General features: G+C 40.3%; 1 protein-coding gene across 8 annotated transcripts in view; it reads left to right on the top strand.

The window, feature by feature from the left end:
- The window catches only part of Csgalnact1 (chondroitin sulfate N-acetylgalactosaminyltransferase 1), a 310215-nt gene that overhangs the window by 147838 nt on the left and 135046 nt on the right, over window positions 1-27331 (top strand). For 2 of the 8 annotated variants that reach the window (XM_074055094.1, XM_074055095.1), the window contains exon 3: window positions 25572-25657. The exons of 5 other annotated variants lie outside the window; for them this stretch is intronic. The gene's annotated coding sequence lies outside the window, so the exon portion shown is untranslated. Of the gene's footprint in view, window positions 1-23154; window positions 23309-25571; window positions 25658-27331 lie in introns of those variants that run through there. One more of the 8 variants, XM_074055100.1, reaches the window with a different exon arrangement.

Genomic DNA, 27331 nt, shown 5'->3' with positions numbered 1-27331 from the left:
CCCACAGTGAAAGTAGCGTTCATAAAGCCTCCGCTTTACAATGAGGATGCAAAGAGGTGTGAAGCTCCTGCCCGATCGTACGTGGTGAGAGCTGCAGGTGGACAAAGGGCTGAAAGGGAGCCAAAGTCACTACTGCTGACATTTCACTGAGTGCTTATATTCTGTATCAGGGTGATTTATTCTTAGAACCCATACTTTATCTTCGGGATGAAAAATTGCAATCTAGTGACTGTGAAAACATCCCTTAGTTTTTAGCTGCGTTTATTTAGGCTGCGTGTATATTTCAGTCATTCTACCTTCTGCCCTTGTACATTCCAGGAAGAAAGTAGCAATAGCCTCCCATGGTGAGGAGCTACTGCCCTGGTGGTCTCAACCTTTCTGCGGGTGGCAGGGACTAGTGCAGCTAATGCTGCAGCTGTGACTTTGTGATGAAGGGTCCAGGGGCTCTCTCTTTCCCCAAATGTCTGCTCTTCGAAAAAGAAAACTTCCTGTTTCTCTGCCCGAAGTTGGAGATCAACCAAGAAGTTTAGATCAGAGGACCTTAAATGTTCTTGGTTCATGGTGCCATTGGCACCTCATTCATTTTTCCAGCACCCGTCAACCAAAAGAAATATCTAAAAGTTCTTAAAATTAAGTAGTTAAGCCTGTCAGCTATGAAATTTTATGCCCTAACAGCCCAGTAGCTGTTTGAAAAAATACTATAAAGCAAAGAAAAATAATAGTTTCACCTCACTCTTTATTAACCACAATTGCTTAAGAATGGGATATGTGCATCTATTAGACACAACACATCTCAAACCTTGGAATCAGATTAGACTTCACCAACCTCTTTTTGTACAGTGGTTGTGCAGTGAAATGCACAGCATTTCAGCAAAGCCCTGCTGCCATCAAAAGAAATGTAGCTCAATCTAATGTCACCAGTGTGAACTACCTTGAGCTAGTGGTATGCAAGAGGTGTCCAGTATCACTTTGCTCAAAAATTTGAAATATCCTGAAGTGCTGCTGTGGCACCCCTTGAGTTCCTTGGGTGGCTCAGCATCCAGTTTGGGGAACGATTGATTCAGGTAGAAGAATCTTTCTTCTGTGGCCTTCAGCCACTCAAATATATGTCTTAGGGACAGAGTTGGGTCTTAACTAACTACAAGGGAGGATATGATAATGCTATCACACATGGGAAGGAAGCAGAGAGAATATATGGCGTTATCTATTGTAGAGATAATAGGATGATATTTTGACCAAATGGGAGAAGGTAAAAAGTCCTTCTTTCTTGCATGGTAGGTCTCAGCTAGAGAGGCCTGACTAAATCTAACCTCTTGAATATTATTGCATTAACCCTGCTTACTGGAGAAGAAAAGAATAACTGTTTCACTACATTGTTTATGTGTTAAGATTTCCTTAGTTAACCTTTCTGGTTTGGTTCCCATATTATTTTATTTTCCCCACAAGCTGATATTTTCTCTGGATTAATGGTTTGTTTGTAAAATATTTTAGCATTATCCATTTCAGGCTGTGGAAGAATATTATCAATCTTCTGAAAACAAGAATTGTAGTAAGGTTTATATATTTTGTAATGAGATACATTAGCTGTGTAAATTAGCTAGATCCTAATAGAAATCAGATCTGGTTGACATGGTAATTTTAATTTTATTGATTTGAGCTTCAGCTAGGAAAAGATGTTCCTAAAAGGAACCAGGGGATATTTTGGAAATGTTGGTAGCTTTAGAATGTTAACTAGGAACTGTCTGTTCAAGCCAGTCTGAAGTCCTCATGGGAGAGTCTTGGCAGGTGGCTTTCCTATCAGAGATACCTCCATTGCACGAACAGAAACCAGGAAACAAAGCACCTTTGCACTCCCTAAAGAACAGGATGGCATGGCAACCAGGAAAGGGCCTTAAATGAATGTCAGAAGATCCTGGTTTTCACAAGCTTCATGACCCTGGGCTGTGTCATGCAGGATAGTCAGCATTCTTGGGCTCACTCAGTTGTCTTGTCAGTTAAAATGTCCTTCCTATCCAATGCATATCCAGCCCTTCCTCAACTCCTGTGTCTCAGTCAGACTGAGCTCCAGTTCTTATTTAACAACTGAGAAAAAGGCTCAGGGATGTGAAGGGACCTTCTAAGGTCATGTGCACAATACAAGGAAAATGTGGCTCCCTGCCCTATTGTCCAAAACTCGTCACGCACAGAACTGCTGTGCGTTTCCACGCTAACGTTTCAAGATTGTTGTGAGTGAAGAGACAAAGGAATTATAAAAATGGAGATGGCAGTTTTAAATATTTGAATTCCTAGATTTAGAATAAAAGCTTCCTGAGGTCAGTATTTCTTATCTCTCATTCACTGCTGCATTTCTAAATCCTCAGACCTTGCCTGTCGCCCTGGAAACACTCAGAAAATTTGTCAACTGAGTGCATGGCTTGCTACAAGTGATGGATAACGTTTATGAGAAATATTTACATTTAGGTAATCAGTATGCTGGTAATAAATTATTGGGTTTTTTTCTAAGTTTGATTAGATGAACTTTATTTCATACATTACTAACAGTTGAATAATAATCAAAAAATAATTCACCCCTGTTAGAATAGCCATCATCAGCAACACCACCAACAACAGGTATTGGCGAGGATGCGGGGAAAAAGGAACCCTCTTACACTGTTGGTGGGAATGTAGACTAGTACAACCACTCTGGAAAAAAATTTGGAGGCTACTTAAAAAGCTGGACATCGATCTACCATTTGATCCAGCAATACCACTCTTGGGGATATACCCAAAAGACTGTTACTCCAGAGGCACCTGCACATCCATGTTTATTGCGGCACTATTCACAATAGCCAAGTTATGGAAACAGCCAAGATGCCCCAGCACTGACGAATGGATTAAGAAAATGTGGTATCTATACACAATGGAATTTTATGCAGCCATGAAGAAGAAGGAAATGTTATCATTCGCTGGTAAATGGATGGAATTGGAGAACATCATTCTGAGTGAGGTTAGCCTGGCTCAAAAAACCAAAAATCGTATGTTCTCCCTCATATGTGGACATTAGATCAAGGGCAAACACAACAAGGGGATTGGACTTTGAGCACATGATAAAAGCGAGAGCACACAAGGGAGGGGTGAGGATAGGTAAGACACCTAAAAAACTAGCTAGCATTTGTTGCCCTTAACGCAGAGAAACTAAAGCAGATACCTTAAAGCAACTGAGGCCAATAGGAAAAGGGGAACAGGTACTAGAGAAAAGGTTAGATCAAAAAGAATTAACCTAGAAGGTAACACCCACGCACAGGAAATCAATGTGAGTCAATGCCCTGTATAGCTATCCTTATCTCAACCAGCAAAACCCCTTGTTCCTTCCTATTATTGCTTATACTCTCTCTACAACAAAATTAGAAATAAGGGCAAAATAGTTTCTGCTGGGTAATGAGGGGGGGGAGAGGGAGGGGGCGGAGTGGGTGGTAAGGGAGGGGGTGGGGGCAGTGGGGAGAAATGACCCAAGCCTTGTATGCACATATGAATAATAAAAGAAAATGAAAAAAAAAATAAAATAAAATATTACCTTCCCCCCCCAAAAAATTAATAATGTCTGCAATGAATTCCCAGAGGCTAGAATATGATATTGAGAATATTATTATGATATTAATCCCATTGTCATCACCAGCTGAATACCTTGCCTGTGGCATCTTTTTGTTACATTTGTAATGCCAGTCACAAGGGGAGGGAAAATACCAGGCTGGTCATCACTTGAAGTCTGTTACTTGTGTTGAATGGTTAAAAATTCTGACTCTCTAAAGGAGAAAACATGATAGGACAGCCTTGCCCCGGTAATTGTGGCACTGCATGACCTATGGGTTGGGAGAAGCTGTACCTTATGGTGTGGGGACACTATGCCTTGCCATTAATTAGCAGAACAGTTAGCATGTGGAGCTTTTGGATCATTGTCTTTATGTAATGAGGTACACGCATGTTTGTAGTACTACCAAGAACATGAATGTGCCTGGCAGTTTTATTCCAAGAAATTCAGGAATGTGTGCACAGTTCTTTTCTTTGACAACTTGGTGTTTGCTGCTTCCTTATTACATAGGGCCGTTTATATGAGAACCAAGTTAGGAAAGTGCTGTGTTGTTTGGAGTGGTTTTGCAGATGGGGAGACGTGGGCAACAGGAAACCTCTCCCCCCACCTTCCCCCGCCCAGGTCTAAACTAGTCCACAGGGAAGTCAGTTGTCAACAATTGCTTGTCCTTGAACTCTAGCAATGTGAAGTCAGGAGCATGAGCTGGCATTTAAGTGAGAATTTCCACAGTGCTGTCCTTCCAGGGAAGATTGAAGATTGTTAAGGAAGGACAATGGTGTTAGTGTTTTCCCAGAAGGCTGTCCAGAGGTCACTAATGCTCTACGATGCTTCCAGAGGGAGAGTTTTATGATCAAGTGAGCTTAGAAAATACCGTATAACGAATTCCCATCTTGTGGGCTCTGAGATACTTTAGCCTCCACAGAGTTCCCAGCTTTCCTCTTCACAGAGTCCCAGTGTAACCTTCGTGTCCCACCCACCCGCCTTGGAGAAGCTCTGCCGGTGAACACCTTGTTCTAAGGTTGACCTGTACCACTCTAGTAGCCATAGACCAAAAGGGGGTTTCTCTCCTTTGGTTTGGAGCTTTAAAAAGGTACAATGTCCAGGCTCACTCCCAGGGTCTCTATTCTGAATGTGTGGGTGTGGCACTAGTCACCTACATTTTGAACGTAGGTCATTGAAAGTGATCTGTGTTCTAGAGTCTGAGAAGCATTACACTTGGAAAAGCTTTCTAAGTTCTGTTTCTTTAAGGCTACCCATTTTGTAACTCATTTTGATGTTAAGCGTGTTTACAAGGAGATTTGGTTTCATCTGGTGCCGGTGGCTCACTCCTACAAAATCGTAACTCCTCAGGAGGCAGAGATGAAGATCAAGCCCAGCTCGGGCAAACCCTATCTCAAAAATATCCAGTATGAAACAGGGCTGGTAGAGTGGCTCAAGTGGTAGAGCACCTGCCTAGCAAACATGAGGCCCTGAGTTTAAGCCCCAGCACCACCAAAAAAAGAGAGAGACTTGGTTTCATTATGGCTTCTGAGGTCCTCTGTCTGCCGCGCTTGGGACCTCTCCCTGTTGTTGCAGCCTGGATTCTGGAGCAGCTCCATGGCAGATCTGGACTTGCAGGGTGTAAAGAAGTGGTTAAGGGGGAGAGCAGCAGTGATAGGGCTTTTCTGTGCATCTTAGGGTGGGTGCTGCTCAGGCCTGGAATGAGATCTGCTTTTCAACACAACTGGTAATTTGGTAAGGTGGAAGCTGATTGGTAGTTCTCTTGGAGAAATGGGCTTTGTGGTGTGTTCTTCTCATTCACTGCCTAGTGCCGCCCCCCCTCCAGAATCTCTGTTCTTGGGCTGCAAGCCTTGAGAAGCCTAGCAGGAAATAGCTCAGAATTATTAGCAGGTTTTCATAGTCACCACTCAAGGATGGTTATGTGGGAGGGCCTAGCCACAGGCCCTATTTCTAAGAAAGGGCTCAGGAGAGAACATAGGAGAGTGACAAGAAGCCAGAGGAATCTGCCTGTGTTGCAAAGCTGTGTCGTTGCTCTTGAAAAATGCACAGGTAGTTAAATACGTCATCAGAAGCAGAATCAGCTTGTGCTCATGTGACCAATGAGGCGCTTCGGTGAGGACTGTGTTCCTCTCCTTCTTCAGTCACATTTGGTCACTAATGCTGTTGTTTGAATGTGTCCCCAGAAGTTCACATGTTAGAAACTTAGTTCCCAGACTCATGTGTGAAGGGTGTTTGAGGACAGTTCCTTTGGGAGGATATGAGAATTAGATGAAGTCATGAGGATGGGGCTCCCATGATAGCATTCACGATTCTATGAGAAGGGGAAAAGAGACCTGACCTCACCCACTTGCTCTGTTTCCTGCTGTGTCATGCTCTCCGTCCTGCTGTGATGCGTCAGGAAAGGTCCTCACCAGCTGCTGGCAAGATGCTCTTGGACTTTCCAGCCTTTATATTTATTTATGAGCTAAATAAATTCCTATTCTTTATAAGTTACCTGGTATCAGGTGTTTTTCTTTCCCCCTGTACTAGGGATTGAACTCAGACCTTGTATACACTAGGTAAGCACCCTGCCACTTGAGCTGCACCCTCAGCCCTTTTGTTTGTGTTCTGTTTTTGAGACAGAGTCCATCTAACTTTGTGTGGCTGAACTTGAGATTCTCCTGTTTCCACCTCCTGAGTAGATGGGATAGCAGGTGTGTACCACCACATCCAGGCTGGTATTTTTTTTTATAGCAACAGAAAATGAACTAAGACACTAGACTTGTTATAGAAATAATGTCAGTAGTTTCTAAAGAGTATAACCTCAAACAGAAAGCAGTCCCCTTCCTATTACTGTGTGGTTAGAGAAAGAGCCTTTGGTGTGTAATGATTCTTTCCTTGTTTTGTTTTGGATTTTGTTGTTGTTTGTTTGTTTGAGACAGGGTCTCAATATGTAGCCCAGACTGACCTTGAATTCATGATCCTCTTACCTTAGCCTTCAGAGTCCTGTGATTATAAGCATGCACCACCATGCCCACCTTGCATTCTTACTTGGTGGGACTCTGCAGTGATTTGCTTAACAGTGGCCAGAAGAAAAGGAAAGGGAGCCAATTTCTGTAGAGTGTTCCAAGCACTGTGTCATCTATTTTACACATACAATTCACTCTTTTATTCCTTCAGCAGCCATGGAAAACATACCTCTAAATTAGCTTCTTAAATAAAGATGAAGTATGGGGGCTTAGAGAGATAAAATAACTTGTCCCAGCATACACAGTGATGGGGTTAGAATTCAAATTTAAAGCTGCCATATTCTAAAGTCCACTTTGAGGTCCCCTTGGCCCATCCTGTTGACTACAGCTGCCATGCATCGGAGTTACCATCAGTAACTGATGGAGTTACCATCAGTCTTGCTTCAGAAGGTATCTTTGCATTTGAGCTGGATAGCAAACTTGTAATTCTGGGAGAAAAAAACCAGATATCTTCTAATCACTGATATAATGCTTATTATATATGTCCATCAGTTATGGACTGAGACTGCTTTCTGCCAGCAGTCATTACAGAGCACACACAGATAGAAAAAATATGGTGTAAGCCAGAGGATCCATTCATTTATTTCCCCTGAGAATATTTAGGTTGTACTTCTTTTGATTTTTGAATAGGCACTTAATGGTGTTCATTAGCAATGTGCCTTCTGCTTAGAATTTAGTGACAAGTAGAATTTTATAATCACATAAACAATTCCCTGGAGGAAATAAAATATTACTGTGTGATGTAAAGCTAATATTAGTAAAATAAATATTAGTCCAAGATTAACTATTAGCCTAAGCTCTCTCTTAATTCAAATTCCAAGTTAAGGCTTAATCTGTCAAAATAACGCTTCATTCAGCTGAGTTTGGCATGCTAATATGAAAATCACCATAGACCTGAAAAAGTGCAGTCTGAGTAATGCTAACAGGCTTTGTAACTTAATTGCAAAACACCAAGTAACTTTACTTGGGAGGCACATGATTCTGAACATCCAGGTTAGGAGATCACAGGACTTCTCAAATGTGAGCTCTAGGAGGTGATTGTATAGTTTGAGACTTGCGTTCTGTAGAGGAACACAACTGCATGGGTGGGTGCGCTCTCAAATCTTATAAGGCTGGCAGATAGCAGATGTAGCTTCTTTACTTCTTATTTTGTCACGGTAGATAGTGTTGTTTTTGGTTGAAGCATTTTTAAGAAACAGTTTAGCCACAGCTATTAGGCTTGGCCTAGTTTGTGCTCCTGTTGTGTCATTTGATCACAAAGAGCAGCACAGCCACCCCCCTGAAGCTGCAGACTGTATGGAGTAGCTGCTGTGCATCCAGCCTCATTGGTCTGCATTCCCTTAAGCCCACTGCAAGAGCAGGAGGCCCACAGATTTTGGAAGCCTTTGAAATATTATTCCAGTTACTGGGTTACTGCAGAGCAATTCTTAGTTCTTTGTTGGTGGTTTCAACGCAATTGTGGAGGCTTTGTGGTTTGTGCAAGGTGATAGAGAGATGACTGGAGAATTTAAATAAGCTGAAACTGTATGTCTGAAAATGAGCATAATCCCAAGTGAAGCTTATTATCAAAGTAATTAGATCTATAGCAACTGATAATTTTATGAAAGTTAAATGTAGTTCTGCTGTTATATTGTTCTGAGATGCTTCTGCTTATTGTTATTAGAAAGGACTGAAAAGTTTGGTAGTCCAGTAAGTTTTTGACAGGGTCACTTAGGATGGAATCCAATTTTATTTTCCATATATAGCTGGTAGTTTTGCATTGGATCTAGTACAACTTAGGATTTGTCTTTCTTCAAAACATATATCCTTGTTAGTGGTTGCCCTCTAGGTGGAATCTGGCTACTGGCTCAGGACTTGTGCCTGGGGAGTTTTCTGAGGCATCTCAAAATAGTACCTGTTAAAATGACTGCCATTCTCCAGAGTGAGCATATTTTGTTGGGGAGTGGGGATTCTTTTTCATGCAATGCATAGAAATCCGGGTCAGAGAGGGGAATACATTAGCTTATAGAAATATACAATGACACTTAACTTCCAGAATGTATTGATCCAGGAACTCAGACCTCTTGGTTCTGCTATTTATGTTGACTTCATTTTTATATAGTGGAAAAGGTTCAGCATCTCTACATTTAAGTCTTGCTGAAGAGTGAACATACCTCTCCTTCAGTCTGCCCAGCAGAGCCCAAGACTTACATTTTAGATAGTTCCTGGATGAAGGAAGTCATCTGCTTCAGAAATGATAGACACCTTGGGACCGGTCAATGGAGTAATTCAGTCCCCCTGGCCAGGATGATAACTCACTTTTATTCCCTACATTAAGGGCTCTGAGTCCTAGAGTTATGAGTGGCATTCGTATGTCAGTGCTTTGTAGTGGATGGGTTTCCATGTTCATTTTAGGAGCTAGAGAAGCATCAGAATTCAATAGAAATCTTTGCTCTTTGCAGGTTTCTAAGCTGCACTGAAACTGTTGGTTTTTAGAGCTCTCAGATACTTCAAATTAAAAAGTCAGGACTTTTGTAGGAAGATAAGCAACAGAAGATCTTTTTCTGTCTGCATACTGTAGTGTAGTTACTGGACATTATAGATGTGAGTGGTCTAAGCAGTCAATCTTTTAGTTGTAGTGTTAATTTTCTTCCCAAAAGGCTCTTCTGTCACTTTTTCAGAGTCATTTTAACACTTAGTCATGTTTTTCTGACGTGCCTTCATTCACCAGACGGGCGCATATCATCACTTACTGTGCCTGGTTATAGTCATGACCTTCCTTAAAAAGGGCCAAGTTACAGGACACTTCTATCTTCAAGTCTTATTCTTCTGTCCCAGGGTAAGAGAGAGAACTCGGATAGAGCTTGGGCTGGTAGATGATTCTTTTTAAAGAAAATTACCTTGGCTTTTTCATTGGATTCCTTTCCTGCTAAGTAAAGTGAGTAACTTTCTAAGTTGAGAAAACCAGAGTAAGCTTCTGAATCCTTTGAAACTATGCTAAGCTTACTATTCTTGAATATCTACAATAGCCTTCTGTCTACATAAGAAATGAATCTAACTACACCAGAAGAGTAATGCATTTTTATTCCCTTTCTGAAGGCTTTGGGTCCTGGAGAGTGAATCATGAGTATGAATTAATATGCTTTTGATGCTCCATTGTGGATGCATCTTCCATGTTCACTTCAGGAGTTAGAGACACACTGTGTTTCTGATTGGATATTTTCTATTGATATCACTTTAGTACCCCCTCTTTTGCTGTCTAAACTTGAGTTAAATCCATTTATTAAGTTTATATTTTGATTATTGTACTTCCCTTTAATTATTTTGCATAGACTCCAGGTGTCTAGCAAAATGTTCCATCTTTATTGTGTTTTCTTGAACATAATTATAGCAAAAGTCCTTTTTAATCATGGTTATATCTAGATCACCTGTGAATATTATCTATTTTTTCCTCTTGGCTTTTGGTCATGTGTTTTTGTTTCCTGTCATGGTTTGTAATTTTTTTTTATCAAGTTCCTAACATCTTATTTAAAAAATTGTAGGGTGTCTGCATGCTGTTATCTTCTTCCAGAGAAGATTTAATTTTGTTTCTGAAAGGCATTAGAATAAAATTGTTCATTTAGAAATTGTTCATTTCAAAAATCATGAAAGTTTAGTGAGGTTTCAGTCTGGTCTGTCTTTGTTTGTTTGATCCTGAAGGCAGAGCCCGTTTAGGTCTCAGCTGAGAGCCTCAGACATTAACCAGGGCCTTTTGTCCTTGGTAGACCCTAAAGTTCAAGACCTAGCAGAGTAAGACTGCCAAAAATTCTGCATAAATTTTTAGCTTCTTGGCAGTTTTCTGTTTGTTTTCCCCTTTTTTTTTACAACTCACAGGTTTGGCTTTAGTAATTGCTTTGAGCACAAAGGCTGAGAAGGTTTGGTTTATTTTTCTAACGTTTCCATTTCTCCAGAATCCTAGCCCCTCAGTCCTGGCTACCCTGGTTCATGTTCTCAGCCCAGCGAAACAGTCCTAAGCTATGGACAGGTCAGGACTAATCAGTTCTCTGAAAGCATTAAGCAGTAGCAAAGGAGGGTCTCACTCCTTTGTGTTTTTCTTGTCCCTACAAGTCTGTATGCTTGAAGATGAATGCTTCTTAGAGCTCCTCCTCCTCTTTCTCTTCTTTCTATTCTTCCTTCCTCTTCTCCCTCCAGCTTTTGTAACTATTCTCAGTGGGAAACTCAGTGTAATGCTGCCATTACATTTTGGACTTATGCATATGAAATATGCACAGTATTTATTATCTATTCATTACATGATTTTACTTCAGGAAGAGAGAGTATGAAAAAATATTGTTTCTGTTTAGGTGATAATCATGATGTATACTACTTGCATTTAGGTTTAACATTTTCATTATTCATTATTGAATGTGTAGGAGCTGAAAATACTGCTGTGAACTAAACAGGTGGTCCTATAGTCTAATAGCAGAATACATACCTATGTGTCTGTCTCTTTATATCTAGTTCTAAATGTTTAAGTATGTCTTTTTCTCTGTCTCTTTCTGTGTATGTATATATATATATATATATATATATATATATATGTAGACACACAGGTTTAATATATGCATATACTATATATGTGGTTTGTATATATATGTACAGGTTATGTATCTATATGTATATATGTGTGTATATGTATATATATGTTGTTATAAGTGCTTCAAAGGAAAACTGAAAAAAGTTCTGAAAGAGAATAAAAGAAAATTTTTTTCTTTTTCTTTTATTATTCATATGAAGAAAATTTTTTAACAGAAGAACTTTCTAGAGTCAGCAAATGTGCAGAGCCTGCGAACCAAGACCTTGGTTCCCAAGGAGTCAGTTTGGCATTTCAGGAGTGCAGAGGGGGCATGTGAGGAGTGTGGGGCTGGGGAAAGAGACGCGAGATGTACTTGAAGCTGGAACAAGATCTTGCAGGGCCCTTTAGGCCATGCTAAGGATTTTGTGATTTATCCTAAATGCAGTTGGTGGTTTGGGGTTACGGTGGCTTTGTTGTGCAAGATGATAATTTTGGCTGCTGTATGAATAAGGCATCCAAGATGGGAAGAAAAAGAAAGAAGATTATTAGAAAGCATTACCAATTAGAATATGCAGATCATATCTACTTCTTTCATTAAAAGCACAGCATGTAATAAAAAACATGAAAAAAAAAAAAAGATGGGAAGAGTGTGAGCTGGGACTAGGTAGATGCTATGGCAGTGGTCCAGGCAAGGAGGGTGGTGGACTGGACTGGGATGGTGACGGAATTGGAGCAAGTGGACATATACTGGAATTGGAATAAGTAGAAGGGAGTGAGAGAGAATGGGACTTGAGGATAATGATGTTTCTGGGAGGCTGTGGTATCACTTGTATTGAGAGCACAATGGGTGGGGGAATTGGCAGGGAGGAGTCAGGAGTTCAATTTGAATTCGTGAAACCTGTTGAACATATGAGTGCAGAGGTCAAGTGGGAAGTTGGATAAATGTGCCTGAGAGCCAGAGAGAAGTGTAGACAGGTTTAGATTTATAGAAGGTATGAATGAACCGTGAGAGTAGAATGGCTTGCTTAGGATAAGAGAAAAAGAAGAGAAATTAGTGTTGGAGAACAGCTACCCTGTCACCTTCTGGTAGAGAAGTTGGAGCAATCAGAGGGGAGTGAGAGAGAGCAGCCGAAGAGGGCATGGGCTCCCAGGGGAGGTGGTGTCTCAGAAGCAAAGAAACTTAATATGCAAGTAAGGAAGGAGTGATTGTCACTGTTGACCCTGTGTCAAGATTGGGTAAGGTGAGACCTCAGAATTATCTTTGGGATTTGGCAGTTTGGAAATCAGGAATGACCTCAGGAAGGACCAGGTGAGCAGAGAGATAGAGATGCAAATCAGAAGTCAGACTGAGGGATGCAGAGATGAGAAATGGAAATGGGTAGGACTGGAATTGTTTTGAGAAACTTGGCTGTACAGGGAGGTGTGGAACAAAGCTTTGAATCAGTATCTCACACACACACATACACACACACACACACACACACATCTATAGATAACACAGATATAGTAAGATTTCGCAATTCTGCATCATGGAATTTGTTCATGTTGCTTGTATATTAAAATACAGGCTAAGATACCCCCAAACACTGTCACTTAAAGAAAAGTTACTTCTTTAAAACATAAAGAGCATAGATAGATGATGGTTCATTCTAAATGCAAGAAAGGTCTTCTTCCTTGGGGCAGGTGGTTGATTCCTAAATACAGGAAGGGAACACACAAAGTCCCAGAGTACAACACATGCTCACTGCACTGGGTTGTGCTGTAGACCTCTTTCTTGGCTGTGTGCTGGCCAGAGGGCTGGTAATTTGGGAGCGATGACATAGAAAGTATGGTAAATTCTTATTCTAAATGCAAGTTGCACAGTGACCAGCTAGGAGAATTGAATTTAACAATGGCACCTGCCACCCACCTGTTACTTTATGCATTGGAGTGGCCTGTGCATGCCACCTGTACCTGAACTTGAAGGCTGTAACTGATCTGGAGCAGGCACTAGCCCTTCTGCTGAGTGAAAGCAGGCTATAATGCTGGCATCGTTTTTTCCACCACTCTGTTCACTGCAGCCACACCTACAGGGTGCACTGATCTTGCCTACCAGTGAACTCTTTATTTCACATTGAAATTAGCTGTGACAGAGGGCTGGGCTCTTGTCTCCTGCGAGGGAATGCCAATAGCTTTGTTCTGTCATTGGCTGTGAGTGTTCCAGGGGCTCTCTGTGAGAGGTCATCTTAGTCACGTCTCTCATTTTATAGTTAAAGTACAGTTTCAACTCCAAACGCTACTCCAGCTTCTTATTCAAGTCAGACAGCTGGAAGTGGCCAAATCTTGGACCCACACTCATTCGTTGTTATTTCAACTCCAAGTTGTCTTACTTGTTTTTTTGTATCAGGAAACCTAATTACTAGTAGATGCAATCTCAGTGGTGAGATTGCTAACTGTGATCTTTTTATACCACATCCCAGCCCCAACAGTAAAACTGCTGTCCTGTTCAGAATAAAACTATGAAACTTCCAAGGTCACATAGAACTCCCAATGTATTTCTAGGGCTAAGGAGGGGCCCCAATTTGTCAAACTTACTCATGACAAAAAAGAGCAGACCTTGGACAGGGGAGGAGGTGGGTCTTTCCTTTAAGTACAATGTTTGTGAATAAAGTTTACCCCTCTCTCTCCTTCCCATGGAGAGGCAGATGGAGTTTGGATGGTCTGTGCCTCTGAGTTGGTAGGGAGTGGAAGGCAAGAAGATGCTCATAGAGGATGCTCATATAACCCATAGGATCTACAAGCAAGGATGACTATTGTGTGCTGTTTTATTGGATGTCTACTGAGTGATGGTACTTGTTGACCTGCTCCAAAGCTAATGGAGCATAGGAACGAGTGTTGTTGAGAGAAGCTCTGGTGGTATAATGAGTTGCAGAAAGACCAAAACAGCCCCCTCAAGTGCATGGCCTCTGAGAGATATGAAAATAGGGGAAGTCCAAGTATTGACCTGGTCTATAGATGTAAGTCTAGCTTGGGCTCTTTTCAGGTGGGATAGAAAGACTCTCATCTCAAAGTAATATGGCTTGGTCCTGCAAGCTGGGGCCAGCTGGAAGACACAATCAGACCTAATGACAGACCATCCATGCCCAGAAGAGCTGCTCAGAATTGAAATCCTTGCCAGCAAGACTCGTTGAGCATCCATCTGTATCAGCTGTGAAGACAATGGACTGGGAACAGCAGTCTTGTCACTTGTGCAGTGGGTGATGAGTCATGTCAAAGAGTGGTGTATCAATGAGGAAAATGACTTCTAAATACTGAGGAGAAATTCACACCAGCCTTGGCTCTCTCTGTCATCAGCAAGTAGGGAGCAGACAGTACCTCTTCCTTTCCTTCTGCCCACCCACTTCTTCCCATCTGAGACACTAGGTCACCAGCTTGGCCTGCTCTGCAAATGGAAGGGAACACAAAAGGACATGAGATCGAAATATGGTCCTTTTCACAAAAACTTTTCTTCTTCTTCATATTATTATTAGTAGTAGTATTGGTGGTACTGGAGCTTGAACTCAGGGCCTTGTGCTTGCTAAGCAGGCACCCTATCACTTAAGCCACACCATCATCCCTTTATGCTTTAGGTATATTTTATGCATCAGCCAGCCTGGACCACAATCCTCCTATATGCTTCCTGCTTAGCTGGGATGACAGGCACATGCCACCACATCCACCTTTTATTGTTGAAATGGTGTATCGTAAACTTTTTGTCCAGGTTGGCCTTGAACTGTGATCCTACTAATCTCTACCTTCTGTGTAGTTTAGGATTAAGGCATGAGCCACTGTGCCCAGCAAAACTTTTATGAACGCACCAGGCATAGTAATCCCAGTGACTTGGGAGGTGGTCTGAGGCCAGCTGGGCAAAGTTAACAAGAGACCCTATCTGAAAAACAAACTAAAAGCAAAAGTATCTGGTTTGTGGCTCAAGTGCTAGAGCACTTGCCTACCAGATGTGAGGCCTTGAGTTTAATCTCCAGTACTGCAAAAAAATAAAAACACTTTTATTACTGAAATCTTTACATATACACAAAAATAGAATATAATGAATTCTCATGTACCCATTGCCTAGCCTCAGCAATTATTATTTTTCCCATCTGATTTCATCTATTCCTCCCAAACTTTATTTAAAACTTTTTGTAGAAACATTTTAAAGCAAATGTCAGTCTACATGTAAATGATTTGTGTATGTTTCTAACAGATAAGGACTTTTTTCAAAATTATTATACCATTATTGTTCCTTGAAAAATGAAAGTTAATTCCTTCATACCATCTAATACCTAACCAAATGCAGAATTTCCCAGTTGTTTCAAAGATATCTTTTTAAAATCATTTCTTTTCAAATTTGTATATGAGAAAAGTCCACATTTTGCACTTGGTTGCTGTGCTGTGCAAGCTTATTTTATTATGTAGTTAGTCCCCTTTTTCTCTTTTTCTTCATGCCTTTGACTCGATGCAGAAGCAGGTTCTGTAGAAAGGTTCACACTCAACTGATTGCTTCCAATTGGTGTCATTTAACTTGCTTCTCTATCCCTGGTATTGATTGATAGGTAGATTGAGAAACTTGACTTAATTCAGGTTCAATTATTTTAACAAAAATACCTGCTAAGTGGTACTATAGATACCAGGCTATTTTAATATTCAAAATTGACTAAAATGTTTTGGGAATTAAGGTTGCTCACTTCCCAGGGAAAAGGGGGCATCCAGTGTGCAGCCAGTGGTAACAGTTACTGGAAAAAAATAAAACCAGTGTGTTTAATGCTCAACCCGTTCAACTTCTCCAGCTGCTTTGGTTATGGAGGAGAGGTGTAATGGAATTTAAAATTGTATTTTCCACAGGGATCCAAATTCAATACATGTGTGAGTTGGCAGAGAAAAGTTTTGAAAATCAGCCCAGGGTTCTGCAATAGGCAGACTGGAGAGGAGACAAGATTTAATGAGAAGATTTTGGACACAGCCTGCCCTGTTATCCTGAGCCTTTTGGGGCTCTTTCGGTGCAGATCCATGGTTATCTGAGCTGTAGGACACCACACAGGAGTCGCTGCATCTCCGGTGGTAAGAGATGAATTGACTGCTGTATTGATGCTGCAGGTGTAGACGTCCTGTTAGCATTTGTTGAACAAAGTGAGGCTCAGTGATTGATGCCTGTGTACCAGAGCAAGCTGCCCACAAGGGAAAGAGAGCAGAAGCATGGCTTCTTGGTTCTGTCTGGTAATTTGAGCCCCATGGAGGAACCCCAGGAGTCAGAGGCTGGAAATAGATGACAGATTCCAAGGGGCCATGGAAGTGGTTGCAAGAAATCATGGCACCAAGATGCCTTTGCCCAGACAAGGGGACAGGCAGAAAAGACATCTCCAGGATTTTTGTTTTGCTTTCATTTGCACTGCCAGGGCTGGAGCCCAAGGCCTATGAGCTTGCTAGGCAAGTGCTCTCCCACTGAACTACAACTCCAGCCCCATCTCCAGGATGCAGATTCTTCCAAGGTTAGCTCCAGCAGCTCACGCAGGACAGACCAAGAATGAAACTTACCTGTCAGGCCAAGAGAACGGGTGCCAGCTTATGATGAAACAGTCCTAGTAAGGGCATCTCATTCTCTTTTCTTCTTCCTTCTTCTTTGCACCCGATGCCTGAGTGAATTAGCAACCTTACAGAGAGAAACCTAACACACCTCCTTCCCCAAGACTTGGTCTAAAACCAGCCTAACTCTGGAAGGAGAGCTGGAATTCTAAATATTATTATTAAAAGAGATCGGAATGTTTTATGACTTAAGTGACTCTTAGTGACCTCAAGGTGACCTCCAGAAAGGTTCCAGGGAACCTGCTAATATTTTCATCCAGAGCAAGGGAAGTCCACCCTCTTCCCCACTGATGGAACTTCAGTAAGGTGCTGTGATAACATTCTAGTAGTTATGCTCGCTCAGCTGACTGGTTACCTAGTTAATGTTCGAATGAACAAATGGGCGAGGGCTGATTTGCTAGGTACAAGCTGAGGAGAAGATGAGCCAATCTGACTTCATCTTTTTCATGTCTTGAAATCAAAGTGAAGCCTCGGAAGTGGCCGGTGGGAAGTAAAACCTCACTTCAGTCCATTTCAGCCTTTATACCCATTATCATTTAATGTCACTCCTGCCAGTTTTAACAGGTACAGTTCTGTATCTGAAATCCTCATACTGGCTTCTTGCCTTTTTATGTGATTCTTTAGGACCTCGGTAATTTTCTAGAGAAAAATACTCAACTCTGTCTCATTACGGATTGTTTATCTTCACTGGGACACAATGAAAAATAATGTCTTTTGTGTTTTATGGACTTCTTTGAGAAACTTTATTGTGAATTGTCATAGGTGACCCTGAAGAATAAAACGATGAATATGAAGACATTTAATAGTTCCTGCAAAATACCATTCTTAATGAAAGTTGGCAATCCAATTTCCTTCTGTTTGCATAGGAAGTATGCCTTGCAACATTATTTAACCAAACAGTGAAGTAATCAATGATTTTATTTATAGTTGGGCAAACAGAATTAGTTGGAACTGTGGGAATGGTTTACTGGATGTGCTGAATTAGAGTTTGTTCTTTGTGAGTAGTATATACACATTAAGCAATTCTTACGCTGGCCGAGGAAGCCTTTGTTCGTTTATCGGTATTTGAGTCTTTTTTATCATTGGAAGACCATTTTTTTGGAAGAAACTCAAATCTTGATGCCTCTTGGATTTCCTGTGTTAACCTGTTTTGAAAATTACTCTGATATGTACCTTAACCTAAGGTACTAGGACTTCACTGCTTCATATCCATGATGAGTGACAAAAAAGGGAGCAAATCGATGGCATGAATTTTAAAGTTTTTGTGCATTGGATCTGGGGTGATGAAATTTTGTAGATAGATGAATCTTTAGGTCTTCTAAGGGGATTGAGTCTGTGACACTATGAAGTAGGAGATGGAGCTCTAAAATTTAAACAAGAACAGGTGACAACATTAATATTTTAAGAGAAAGGATTCAAATTTTTGCTATAGTAGTTGTCATTGTTTTTGGTTGACTGGCATATTTTTGCTTTTTCTAATGTGAGAAAAACATTTGATGGTGAAATATCATATCGAGCCATTTAAAACATAAAATGGTGAGGTGTCAGTCAGCTTAAATGCCCTGAAAAACAGTGACAAGTTTGCTGGTGAAAATGAGGCAGGCATTTCAATCCACATATTTTGAAATGAGTCCCACTTATCTATGGAGGCCGCACTGGAATCTTGGCATGCCTTCTTTGAAACATTGAGGCTCATCATACCTGGGCTTTTCAGATAGCCACCATCTGGTAGCAAGGAGGGAAGAGGATTCTAGTCCCATTTTGTTGATGACTGTAGGCTGTCCTGAAAGCTCTCTGAAGCTGAGGTCATTTTCAGGGGTCCTCAGCTGTGAAAACTAAAGGTAATGCCAGTCTCTGTGATTTTCCAAATATTGGTCATTTCATCTGGAGTTAATTTCAAAGAAAACTCCTTTCTGCTTTAGTCATTAACCTAAAGTCTGCATAGCACCTTTTTAATGCAAATGCCAACTTAGCCATATTAGCCCCTAGAAGAAGAAGTGGCTGCTGGCTGTGGCTTTTCCTGGTCCTATTTTAACTGCTCCCAGTTGCCTTTTAAACTTTCACTTACAGACACCAGCCTTGTATCAGTAATAATCCTTAGAAGCCTCCCACACTCAACTTCTATGACTTCCTAAATGATAGGTCTCTAGCTAGAGACTGACTCAGATGAGATAGAGGGTTCAGCAGATGCTTATCAGATGTGGAGTTTCAAGAATCTGAGACATCTCTGTGCATGTCTTGTTAAATTAGTAGGCTCCTTGGCATTTCATCTGCAATCAAACCTCAGCCATAGTGTGAGCCCCTGCTTTAAACACCTGGGGCTTCAGCCATGGAAGTCCTACTCATTTTCATGACTGTCCTCATTAACTGTTGCTCTCCCCTGGTGTCTGGGTTTTGGTAGGGCTCCTTTCAGAAGTTAATGGGAGGCAGTTAGAATGGCTTAGATACCTGTGTAGGAGGCAGAGTATGATTCCTTATTTGATTGGCTGAAAGACCTTTGCAGATGTTCACACATTCAAATTATAGCCAGTAACATAAATATGTTTAAAGAAAATTGGCTTCCCATAATTAAAGTGATTAAAACAAATAATAACTATTGGGAAACAGCCAACATTTTTTCTTATTTACCTTTTTAATGAAGTATAACTTAATAAGGCACACAAATCTTAAGAAGTGTACAGACCAGTGAAGCTTTGATCTGTGACTATATCCATGGCATCTTCACACAGATCACAATGTAGAAGCCAGGCATGGTGATACATACCTATAATCCCAGCACTTGGAAGGCTGAGGCTGGAGGATCCAGTGTGTAAGGCCAGGCTAGGCTACATGTTGACATCTTGTCTTAAATTAATAAATTAAATAAGTAAATAAATAAGTAAAAGATATACAATACTTCTAGTACAAAAAACACTCCTTGTCGATCCCTCCCTCACACTTAATACTCCTTTCCTCAAAGGAAACCACCATTCTGACCTCTAATTTAATCTGACATCTTGGATGAATTTTGACTGTCTTTAAATTTCATACAGATTAGCATCATAAATTATGTACTCCTTAGTATCTGGCTTATTTCACTATGAGATTGCATGTAGCAGGAGTTTGTTCTGTTTGTGTCTGTGTAGTATTCCATTGGTTGAATATACCGTCGATGGACACTTTGTTCTCCAGTTTTTGACTATTTTGAGTAAACCTTCTCTGAATATTTGTGTACATGTTTTCTGATAGACTTACCTATTCTTGAATTACTGGTCGTAGAGTAGGACTATGTTTATCTGTAGAACACACTTATAAACAACTTTTCAAATTGGTCGTATCAAGTTATATTCCTTAAGCAAGTTACAAGAGTGCTAGTTGATTCATATATTTTCCAACACTTGGTATTGTCAACACTAAACTTTTAGCACTAAAGATAATTGCCAGCTCTAATTTTGAAATGCAATTTTTGTATCTCCAGTGATCAGTTACTTATTTTTAGATAATTTTAATCACATGTGTATTTTTGTTGTGTTCAAAGAGCTTTATTGTACCACGGGGCCTCCAAGAGAATAAAACATGACCTCTGCTGTGATGAGTATGGCGTGTTTTCTAGGGTGCAAGTCAGGAGATAATAAAGTATGATGATCAGCAGTCTCTCAAACACATTTGACAGCTGGACCAGGTCCTCTGCTTCATTGTCAAGTGTATTATGCTTGTTTCTAGTGTCTTTTCACTTTTCCTTTATCGCTGTGTGATCAGTAATATTTATTTTCCAGGATACCTCACTGTGCCAACCCACCAGGTTAGTGGTCCAGATCTGTCTCCCCAAAAGTACTCTTATCATTCTTCTCTATATCATCAGGATAGATTGCTCAAAACTTGCTTATGAGTCAGGCAAATGAAGTTGTAGTACAAAAACTGGATAGTGGCTATTTTGAGTTACCTCGTCCCAGATGTATTTTCATTTTAATAATGGATTCCATGAGATATAGAGTCTTAGGACAAGGGAACCAATGCTTGATTTTTCATGTTTTCAGGGAAATGGAGAATTTTGAGAGTTTTTTTTTTCTTTATAAATATCACCATGAATGAAGCTAAGCTATTTTACCTGTGTTTGAAGGTAGCCCCAGCAGTGGAATTGCTTAAAAAATGCAGAAATTTCAAATTATTTGAATGTAAGGATTAATTGACATAAACATGTATCTATTGTTTTTGACCACTTAATTCTGAATGGGTTGACTGAATAGAAGTTTATAGATAGATAGATAGATAGATAGATGAGAGAGAGAGAGAGAGAGAGAAATTTCCAGTTTAGATCTTATATTCCAACAGACTTTTCTATATACTCATAAAACTAAGGACATTTAAAGTCTCTTTGTTTTTCATAGTTAGTACAGTACTTGGTATGGAAATTCAAATGTTCTTTTAATATTTAGTTAAAACAGGTAGTGACAATATGAGTTCTGGTCCAACGTCATCGCCCCCATCTGGTGAGAATTCTTATGTATCAAGATACTGCTAGATTGTAAAAATCTGTTTGAATGAGAAGAGATGATGGTGATTATATCCAGTTTGATTGTTCTTTCATTTGCTGAGACTAAGACCTGTGCACATATCAGAGTTACTTCAGAAAACTCAATGAGTTTGCATCACTATCCTATTATAGGCTTTGCACATCTTTCATTTATTTCTAGGTGCTTTATATTTTTGATGATATAGTAAATGGTGTCTTTTTCATGTATTGTCTTTGAGTTCTTTGTGCTGGACTACTGAAATACGATTGATTTTCCTCCATTGAATTTTGTGTTTGGCAACCTTATTAAACTCTCATTAATTCTAATGTTTTATCTGTGTTTTCTTTTGGATTTTCTACATATACAGTCATACACTATTAAGTAATGACAGGGTTTTTATTTTCCATTTCTTATAATTTTTAATTCTTTCTCTTGCCTTATTGCATAGGCTCAGATCTTGAATGCAAAATTAAGAAGAAGTGGTGGCATTTGGCAAACTTTACTATTCCTGATCGCAAAGGGAAAACTTTTAACATTTTCCTAATAACTTAACCCCATCCCAGGGTACTTTTCCCTCTTTTCCCACTTACTACAATTTTCACAGGTTTTGAAGATTAGGTATGGACATATTTTAGGTATGGACATGTTTTTTAGGCTCACCATTGGGCTCACAACAAAGTAGAAGCTATCATTGTGGTGGTAATGACTCTCCAGTGTAACTAGAAATGGGCACTAAACAGTAGGTCAGCCATGAATGTTTTTTAATGTTTCTGTAGACGTACCCCTACTTTAGTAACCCTAAAAACTGGGGCTAGAGAAAGTAATATTTGAATATATCTTCATTTATCCTTTAAACTTTCTGCTTATTTTCACTAAAATTGACTATTAATAGACCTTGAATTTAGAAACTGTCTCTATCTGATTATGTACATGAATGTCATAATTACAGGTCAAGAGACTTAATTTTAAAGTCAAGTTTGCATGACGTGGAGGAACATGGTAGTTGTAGCTTGGCATGCAGGCAGTAGTGCTGTGCTGTCAGGAGAGGTCACTATCTTTGCCACAGGACACTGCTAGGTTCTTGATTTTACTTTTACTTACTCTGAGTCAGATAAAATGATAAATATTTATGATATTTGTCAACTTTAAGAACTTTTGTCGAAGTTGGGTTTCAGTCTTTAAAAGAATATGTAATTCTGTCCTTTGAATGTGGGATAGGAAAGGGTATTTTTCAGAACGGATGTCTATATGCTTAAGGTTTGGCCACATTGGTAAGGGATTCCGGAAAGGGATAGAATCCTTAAGATCCTGTATGTGCAAAGCACAGCACAACATGACAGATGGAAGTGACTTAGATAGGTTCTTGACTTATCACTCAAAGATTTAGTAAATAGTTGCTGAATACCTGCTGTGTGCCAGGCTGTGTCTTAGGCACTGGGAAACTGAGATGAACAACACAGCTGTGGGTTTGTCTTTCCTGAAACTTAGGTTCTTCTGGGAGGGACAGACAATACCCAAACGAGGGGCATTAGAGAGTAAGAGCTATGCAGGGAAGTAAAATAAGATGCCTGGAGTGACCAGTGGCTTACGTTGATTGGGTAGTCCAAGAAGACCTCTCTCAGGAGGTGGTATTTACATGAATCCTGACTGGACATGAAGGTATGGATCTTATGGATGTGCTAGATAGGATGTGCAATTGCACAGGGCAGTGGGGACAGCTCTTCAAAGGCTCCCAGGCATGAATGTCCTTGATATCTTTGAAGAAGCTAACCCATTGGGGCATAGTGGTGGAAATGAGGTTGGCGCTCACCCCAGGTTTCCCATTAGAAATGCTGGCAGGAACTTTTAAAAAAATACCTGGGCTTCTTTTACCTGAGACAAATTCAATTGGAATCTCTGAGGAATCCATTCTTGCTGCTGCTTGATTTTTTTTTTTTTGGTTTGTTCTCAAAGGGATTCTCGTCTGATTTGAAACTGGCATGGCAATTGAGGGTTGTGAAAAGGCGAGAAACTTGGATTTTATATAAAATTGAAGAAATGCCATTGGGATCCTTTGACAAAAGAAGGGGTGTGATCTGATGATGGTCTCTCTGCCTGCTGTGTGGAGGTGAGAGGGCGCAGAGTGAAAGTAGGGAGCTGTCAGGAGGCTGTGACTGTGATCTCAGGAGCAGGCTGCAGGTCGTGGGGAGGGAGAGAAGTTGTCAGCATGGCTAAATCTTGGAGGTAGTGGACTGGAGACAGCAAGGAGAGAAAGAATTGGGATGTTTCCTAGCTTTTCAGTTTGAGAATTAGGTGGCTAGAAACTCCATTTATTGAGGTGGAAAAGTCAGAGGGAGGTTAGGTTTGGGAAAGAAAATTAGGAGTTTGGTTGTAGATATGTTAAGTGAAATACATGTTTATCCAAAGTCTTGTGGGAGCACTGGAAGCAGAAGGACCAGGTCATGGGAAAGTCCCAGTGGAAAGAACCTTACTTGAAGGAGCAGGTGTAAGGTGCATGGAGTGGTGGGGACAGACTTCCAGGCTTAGAAATAGCTGCTATGTGAGGTTGTGTTTACAAGGCGAATTTGGTGGGGGTCAGGTGCGGGGCAGAGGAGGCCAACATAGTGGCAGTCTGAGGAGGAGGAGAATGTGGCTGGGAGACAAGACTGAGAAAGTAGGTTAGGGCATTTGAGGCTTAACTGTCTTTCTGAACTACTGGGAATTCCTGAAAGTGTCTGAGGTTTAGAGGAATCTGAGCAGACTGTGGTTAGGAGTCTGGACCCAATGGCTTTGATGGGTGAATTAAAGCCCATGCATGAGGTCCTGAAGTAGGGCAGTGGTGTGGGAATAGGAGAGGGCAGGTAGATTTAAGAAAGATGGTGGTGACATTTTGGCCAGGGTCTTTTGACATAGACATAGAAGAAGGATGTTGACAGCATGGGAGCAGTTACAGGTCACTCCAGGCCAGCTATGACCAGCTAGTGTTCTGTATGCTGAAAGTAACTTTTTCTGTTTCTAAGTTATTATGATTCTATCTACAAGGGAACTTCAAAATAATTTTTTGTATGAGATTACAGAACTTTTTGTGAAATAGGTCAACCTAATAAGAAGACTTGCTTTCAGTTTCCATGAAGGGTCTATTTGACGTGGAAGATTGTTGACCATCCTATAACCTGGGTTCTGTTGGATTCAGCTCCATGGGTCCCAGTTTCTGACCTGGCCATGGGAAGACCGAGACTTATGCAGATTGCAGAGCTCAGAGGGGTCCCCAGCAGCTCTCTTCTGTGACTCCCACTTGTCATGGGGTGCCTGGTGAAGACCCTGTGGGAGCTCCAGACAAAGGGGGTGAGAGGCCGGGAGTGGAGAATGTGAAAAGGGCCAGAGTGAGAGAGACAGGAATTGAGGGGCTTTGTGGGGAGAAGTAACCCCTCCCAAATCTATCTGGGTCCTGCTCTGGCTCAGGTGCTCCTTGCCTCTGCCCTTGAAACTGAATGCCACTGTTGCTTTCATATCTCCCTGCAGCCATCTGGAGCTCCCACTGGCCTGCCTCACGCCTGGCATACGGCCTGCAGAAATAGCTTCACGGCTTATTCCTTTTGCTCTTAGCCTTGTGATAGTTGCTAGTAACAAGGCAAATGGGGTTAAAGCATCCTTCTTTCCATGCTCCCTGCTCTTCCCTCACTTATTTATTCAGCCTTGGAGGGGAAGGCAAGACTTGCACGTACATCCTAATCATAGGAACTACAGCACAGCTGAACGAAGCCGGCTTGAGCAACAGATGAAAGTAACACTCAGCTGGATTTTTTCATAGGCTCTAGGGTGGAGAGCAGGGCTCACAAGCAAAAAGCCCAGTGGGGCCCACTGGGAGATGAGCTAATAAATGTGATATTCAGTGTGTTTCTTACCATTCTGTGATCTTACCATGCTTGTTTATGGTAATCAAACATTTATCCCCAAATCAAGCCCTAAAATGTTCACCTTTTTAGTCATTTTAATTGTAAAATACCACATATGTACAAAAAAACCATAACTATATAGGCTCATGAATAATGAGAATGTCAACACCTGAGTAATCCAGAATGTCATCCATGGGTCCTAACCTCCCTCCCTTCCTCTTTCATGGAAGCTATTCCTCTAATTTTTATGATAACAATGCATTTGCTTAAAAAATAATTGCAGTACTGTGCAAATGATATCATTTAGTTTTGCTTGTTTTTGAATTATATATAAATGTTGTCAGACTGTACATGTTCTTTTGAGTCTTGCATCTTTGTTCTGTATGAAGTTATTGTAAGAAGTGTTTATGTTGCTCTGTGAAGCTATAGTTTATTAGAGTTGCTGCCGGGTATTCTGTTGAATGAACCTTGTGCTTATCACTCTTCGGTTAACAGTTTGGAGAATCAAGGTGCTGCCTGCATCCCAGCATGTACAAAGGTACATTTCTATACTGACCTGGAAGAGGAATTGCTGGATCTGGGTATGTGTTTCTTCACCTCTACTGTGCTCCAAAATGGCCATATATCCTTGTCAACACTTAGTATCGTCATACCTTTTTGTTTTTGCTAAAACAAGGGTGTGTACTCATATGGCTTTGTGCTTTCATTTTGCTTTTTTCCATTTACTAGCGAGGCTGATCATTCTTTCATGTTTATGGCTGCAGGGATTTCCTCATTTGTGAAATGGATTTTTTCTCTGTGTTGTCTGCCTTTTCTGAATTGTTCGCAGAATTCCTTAACATTCTGGATCCTAGTCGTCTGTTAATTATATATGTAAGTCTCATCTCTTCTCCCATTCTGGGGCTTGTCTTTTAAATTCCTTTATGGTGTTTCTTGATGAACAGAAAAATTTAATTTTGATGTTGTCAAATTTATTAACCTATCCCTTTATGGTTGGTAGTTTTTGTGCCTTGTTTAAGAAACCTCTTTCTACCCCAAGGTCATGAAGATATTTTCTATATTCAATTTTAAAAACATTGGCATTTAATCTCTCACAGTTAGGTCTAAAGTTCATCTGAATTTAATTTTTATGTGCAGTATGAGGCAAAGAGCCAAATTTTTTTTTTCTACACGGACAGTGTCCTAGTTTCATTTATTGAAGAGACTGTCTTTTCTACCCTGTGATCTATCACATATCCTTATAAGTGCCGGTGTGTTTGAGTGTTCTGATCTGTCCCTTTTATCTATTCTGTGCCAGTATCATCCCAGTTTAATTACTGTGTCTTTATAAATGGATCTTAATGTCAGAGAAGGCATTCATGTTCTTCAAGGGTCTTGACTATACTTGGCTCTTTCGGATTTTCACTTACAATTTTAGGATCAACTTAGAGCCAAGTTCCATACTCCTCCTCCAGCCCCGCACACATACACATAAAATTTTGTAAACTTGATTGGGATTGCCTTGAATCTGTAAATTAATCTGAAGAGAACCCACATTTTTATTATATTAAGTCTTTAAGTCTTTTTACATGTCTTATGAAGTTTTATAGTTTTTTTTCCTTTAGAGCTTTGCCTATCTTTTGTTTTTTTTTTTTTTTGGCTAGGCACTGCTGTATTTTTAGATACTGTTGCAAATGGTATCTTTTTTAGGATTTGATTTTCTGTTTGATGTTATTCAGAAATTTAGTTGATTTTTCTACATTGTTAAACTCTCCCATACAGCTGATCTGTAAATATCTTTGGATATTCTATGACTATAATCAAACCATTGTGAATAACGAGAGTTTTGTTGTTGTTTTTTTTTTGAATATTGATAACATTCATTTACCTGTCTCTTGCCACACTAGCCAGTTCCCCAGTTTAATGTTGAATAGCAGGGCAGATTGTGGGTGTCTTTCTCTTGCTTCTGATTTCAAAGGGAAATTTTCAGCATTTAATCATTAAGTATGATGTTTCCCATAGATAATCTAATAATGGGGGGAAAAGTGACCTTTTATACTCACTTTCCCTTCAATCATAAATGTTGTATTTTATCTAGTATATTTTCTGCAGTTATTGAGATGGTTATTTGATTTTTAGACTGTTAAGGTGAGAAATTAAATTCCTGATTTCAGCATGTTACCATCTTAGTATGAGAGAAAATCAACTTGGTCATGATAATATTTTAAATATTACTGGACTCAGTTTCCTAAAATTTTGAGTGGTGTTTTTGTGTA

This window comes from Castor canadensis, chromosome 14 (assembly GCF_047511655.1).
Source record: "Castor canadensis chromosome 14, mCasCan1.hap1v2, whole genome shotgun sequence".
Lineage (NCBI taxonomy): Eukaryota > Metazoa > Chordata > Mammalia > Rodentia > Castoridae > Castor > Castor canadensis.
This window is presented reverse-complemented; position numbering and strand designations above follow the sequence as displayed.